The sequence below is a fragment of the Martes martes genome (genome assembly GCF_963455335.1).
Source record: "Martes martes genome assembly, chromosome: 1".
Classification (NCBI taxonomy): domain Eukaryota; kingdom Metazoa; phylum Chordata; class Mammalia; order Carnivora; family Mustelidae; genus Martes; species Martes martes.
Window position 1 is genome coordinate 167,781,619 of NC_137888.1, and position 5,668 is coordinate 167,787,286.

Below are 5,668 nucleotides of genomic sequence, written 5' to 3' on the forward strand. Positions count from 1 at the left end.
GCAACTCACTTCATCTCTTTGAGCCTTTTAAAAACATCTGTTATGTGGAACTAGGAATACCAATTTGTAAACTGTCAAGGGCTGTATAAATAGAAAAAACAAGTGTTGGTGAGGATATGGAGCAGCTGGGACCCTTGTGCCTTGTTGGTGGGAATGCAAAATGGTGCAGCTGCTGTGGAAAATAGTAGAGCGGTTCTTCGAAAAATTAAAAATAGAGCTACCATACAATCCAGCAATTTTGCTTCTGGGCATAGACCCAAAAGATCTGAAGGTAGGGTCTTGAGGAAATATTTGTAAACCCATGTTCCTAGTAGCAGGATTCATGGTAGCCAAAGGGCTAGAAGCAACCAGATGTCTATTGATGGGTGAAAGGGGAAAGAAAACGTGGTCTGTACATACAAAGGAACGTTATTCAGCTTTTTTTTTTTTTTTAAGATTTTATTTATTTATTTGACAGTGAAAGCAAGCAAGCAGAAGCAGGGTGAGTGGCAGAGGGAGAGGGGGAAGAAGGCTCCCCAGTGAGCAGGGAGTCCAATGCTAGACTCGATCCCAGGACCCTGAGATCATGACCTGAGCTGAAGGCAGACGCTTAACCAGCTGAGCTGCCCAAGCATCCCACCCTATTCTGCCTTAAAAAGGAAGACAATTCTACAACGTGGCGTATAGATGAAACTTGATGAAGAAAGCCAGTCACCAAAGGACAAGTACTATATGATTTTACTTACGAGGTACCTAGGGTCCTCAAATTCCTAGAGACGGGAAGTAGAATGATGGGTGCCAGGGGCTGGCAGAGAGGGGAATGAGGAGTTAGTGTTTAAAGGGGGCAGAGTTTCAGCTGAGGATGAAGAAAAAGTTCTGGAGAGGGAGGGTGGTGGGTGGTTGTACAGTGTTAATATGCTCAATGCCACTGGACCGTATACTTAAAAATGGTAAAGATGGTCAACGTTATGTTGTGTGAAGTTTTCTACAACTACATTTTTAAAGTGCTATGCGACCACTATCATCTTCGTGACAACAACTTGCCTTGACTGGATTTGAGCCTTTTCACTTGCCTACATGAAAAATGGCTGAATCCTGAATAATTTAAAATTCTGGGTGAATTCTTGGTGCCATCAACTCATCCATGTATGGTTATGGTGGCACTTTGGGGTCAGAGGGGGAGAGGAGATATGGAACAGTTGACCTTTGTATTTGAACGTCCTAGGCTTATTCAAGGTGGAGATGCCACCAGCTGAGACATCTGTTACTCTAAAATGCTCCCCTAATTCTCATTGTGGTCATTACTGTTGCTCTCATAAGATTTGTGCCCTTGAAGGAGGATCATGAAAACCCATGGGTTGACAAGAGAATGACCTCATTATGGTATCTTACCCACCATTATGTCTTCATCTTGAGCACAAGGAAATACCCTTTGCCCCCATAAAAGGAAAATCCAAGACAGATGGGAGGGTAATCACATTAAATTGATTATATCTATTGGTTGTATCTTGAAATAACTCATGTAAGAAAGAACTAGGGATGCTTAATTGTCCTGAATGGGTTCCTTATGTTGTTGTTTCTAAAAGTGTAGACCAGGCACCTAGGTATCTCTGTCATTTAAGCATCTGCCTTCAGCTCAGATCATGGTCTCAGGGTGCTGGGATGGAGCCTTGCATTGGGCTCCCTGCTAAGCAGGAAGCCTGCTTCTCCCTCTCCCCTGCTTGTTGCTCCCCCTGATGTGCTCTCTCACTCTCTCTGTCAAATAAATAAATAAAATCTAAAAAAAAAAAAAGTGTAGACCACCTGAGTTGCAATTGTCTCAAGCTCTTGTAAAAAGAAACAATCCAGGGTTCTACCTCAGACAAACTTAATCAGGATTTCTGGGGGTGGAACCTGGGAATTTGTATTATTGACAGACCCCTTAGTGATTCCTACAGACTGACTGAGAAACAAGAGTCTGGGGCCAGCCCGAGTGAATTCATTAGGAAGCCTGGGACAGACGGTGGCCATCTTAGGGAGCCACCCTTTCGGTGGGAGAAAAACCAGTGCTGACCAGCAGGGGACTGAGGTATAGTAGTAGGGAACTGGCCAGCAGGAGGTGTGGCTAACCTGATCATTTCTTTAGTCTCAGAAGGGGCAGAATCTGCTCCCTTTTTGCTAGTCCAGAGATGGTAGTGATGATCGACATATGGTGTGCAGGGAAGGCAAATCTATATCGGAGTATCTGTTTCGGAAGAACAAATTGCTACGCCTTCTGTGATGCAAGTGGTTAGATGTGATGAACCTGTCGACAGGTGGCTGGCTGATCACCTCAGAGAATAGTGCCACATCGGGACTCAGGGTTTGGTCTTCGCTGCCGGCCAGCTGAGCATTCAGGGGTAGCCAGGCCAGCGTCGGTGAGTGGAAGCCCGGGCTTAGCATCCCTCCCTGCCACTCGGACCCACGCACCGGGCCATGGCAGCAATGGCGGAGCAAAGAGCCTGACTGGTGCCCACCAACGGATCATGCCGTCAACGTGATTATTTAAAATCCCCCTCTGCTGAAGTTACCCTTTGGTGAGCATTAACACGGGATACAAATCTCTTCACATTCTTTCTCCATTCCGAGAAATCCATTGGCAAACCTCTTCCTCAAACGTCCTTGGCACCAGTTTTCCGGTAATGTTCCTCCCAAAGTCCTTGACCCTCCAGACAAACCGTGCTCCACAGCCTGTGAATCAGTACAGACCCTCACCTTGTGGCCGTGTCTTCTTGCAGGCAAAATGCACAACCAGGTGCACTGTTCCCGGTTCTGCGTCTGGGAGGATTGCCCTTCACCTGTCCTCCCAAGATGCCCCGGAAAGGGACTGCCATGCTTCTGTGTCCGCTTTTGGCCTTCGAACACAGTTTACACTGACTCTGAGGCCATAGACTGTTACACTGTACTACTTACCGCCCACTTGGTGTGATCACCACGCTTCTGCCTCAGTCTTCTGTGGAGAGGCTCAATCAGATGGAAAGAAGCTCTGTTCACTAGACAGATGTTCTCTCTGGTAAGTTGAAAGTGGTCCCCCATGGCGGACCAGCTCTTGGCATGCCTGCTCACCAGTGAGTGTCCTGAGATTCGATTCTGCCTCCTCTTGCCCCATGAGAGCTGCTGAAATACCTGAAGGCACTTGTTGAATCCTTCCTGTAGGCATTTATTTCTCTTACCATCATATGCAACTGCAGTCATTCAATGTGATTTCTTGACTTCCTTCTAAAGCCTCCGACACCCTGCCGTGTTTCCTGCAGGCACGACATACCCTCAAGGCTCCAAGACCAACCAGTGAGGTTACACGGTCTTTATCTCCAAGAACAAACAAGCTTCACAGTCAGAGGCCGGTGAGTAGAGTCCGCTCTGGGACAGCAGTGTTCACTCAGCAGATGTTTCATGAGTACTTACCACGTAGAGAGCGTGTGGTGATGGGTCATATCCACGGACCGCTGAGGACCAGTTCAGGAAGAAGAGCTCGAAGGAACCACTTCCTGACATCAATAGCAATGATACAGAACGAATCGAAGAAGCCTGCTTGGTGCCTCGCTTCTCCTACCCAAAGCCCTTTTGCTACTCATGAGAGGTGGGGACCAGTATTAGCTTTAGCTTCATGCTGGTCTGGGTCCTTGAATGAATGATGCTTGTTCCTGCTGGCACCACAAATCCTAGGTGGTGATGGGTACATTTCTGGCCCTCGGTCACTCTGCACACTGTTACAGACAGCTTTCCTGTCTTGATGCTTAAGCAAGATGAGAAAGGTCTAGCAGTTGGTTTTTTCCTCTTCCACATATTTTAAGAGTCGTTTATTAACCTACTGCCATGAGATCTAACTCGTGTGCAGCAAGGACTCTCACCCGCTTTGATCTGCCCCTCCTGGTTCTTAAGATACCGCTCAGGATTCTCTGCTTCAAGGAGCCTCCAAATTTCTGGTTTCTTTCATACTCTGCTCTGTTTAACATTCTGTTCTTTCTGTTGGCATTTAAATAATTCCCAATGGTTGTTTCTTTCAAATGCCGAGGCATTTATATATTACATATAGACAAGTATATACTGCAGCTTAAAAAGTACTTGAGGTATGATAAGGGTATATTGTTTTAGTTAAGCCACAAGTAGTACCTATCTATCTATCTATTACCTATCTATCTGTCTGCCTGTCCATCATCTATCTATCATGCTTAGGCTCAACTACACACACATCCACACACACACATTATGTTTAGAGTAAAATATACACACACCCAGACACACACACTCATGGTAATTCTGTTACCATGGAGAGAATTCTACAATGGCTTAAAAAATGCTTGTAGTCTAAAAGCGTTAAAAGACTATAACCAGTAGGGCACACACAGTTCCATTAAAAAAAAGAAGACCATATTTATTCCTCAGGATCTGGGTCTTTCTCATGAACATGCAGTAATGAAACTTACATAACTCTCAAATTTAAGAAATCCAGTGCTCCCATCAACCATAAAAACCTATTCGTGGGCATCGAGTCATCTGCCTATATTTAAGAAGTGTTTGCAAATTATTGGTACTGCTTTTTCATTTTTATTATTGCTAATAGCATTCTGTTGAGGGTGGGCAGTGAATGAGGGTGAAAGCAGTGCAGAGAGACAAATGGCACTTTGTGGGGCCTCTTGAGACCCTCTGTGTGTGTGTTGTGGCCATCTATCCATCCAAGACAGGCCACAGACGGGTCAGTCACTGTACTTCCCCGGGTAAGTGCGACAGCCAGTCCTCACTCAGGAGAATCATGGGACAGCCCCATGGCCAGTGCTGAGCTAGGCAAGCCCAGGCATGGGGTCCTTGTTTCGCCCTGTGGAGGAAGGCTGCCCTGGCCAGAGATGGGAGAGGTCATTGCCAAGGATGCTGGGCAAGTGGTTCTAGCTCACAGCCATCTGCTCCTACTACCAGGAGACCCGGGTCTAGGTGTTCATTGTTTAGACTCACCCAGAAGAGAGGAGTGATCCTCCAAGTGTTGGGTTGAAGGAGTTTCAAACTCCAATGCAAAGGGCTTTGGAAGAGGCTTTGAAAAACCCACAGCTGCTTCACAGGGTCTAGGCTGGTGTGGTGGGAGCAGGGAGCATGCAGCCCCAGGTTGGGAGCCAGCTCTGCCCACCACGAGCTGCATGGCTTTGGAGCATGGCCTTATGATCCCGGCCCCATTGCTTCCCCAGTGAGAGAAGGAGGTTGAGGCACAAGACTTCAGAGACCCCGCCCATATCATCTCTCCCCCAGGGGAGGGAACCTCTGTGTTATTACATTTCTCTGTATCCCTTCTGCCTGCCCCAGCAACACTGAGAAGCCTGCCTCCAACTGATGAGCGAGCCAGCACTGTGGTCAGGAGCTCCGACTTGAGAGTCAGATCAATGAGAATTTGAGTCCTGGCTCTGGAAAATGGGCATCCTCAAAGTGGACAAAGGTGACAGAGGACACAGGTGACGAGAAGCACCCCATTAGAACCTGACAAGTAGAAGTTCTTGTGACTAGGAGCATCTAGGACCCCTGTAGATCGGGTCTGGAGCAGCAGCTCTGGTGGACACTGTGCTTCCCCAAGATGTTTCTGAAGTCTGTTGTATTCAAATCGGGTAACAATGGGCCCGGCATTCTGGGAGGGGCCGAGGGTGGTCCCTCAGATCCCAGCAGCCAGAGGAGCCCATGGGTAGGTCAG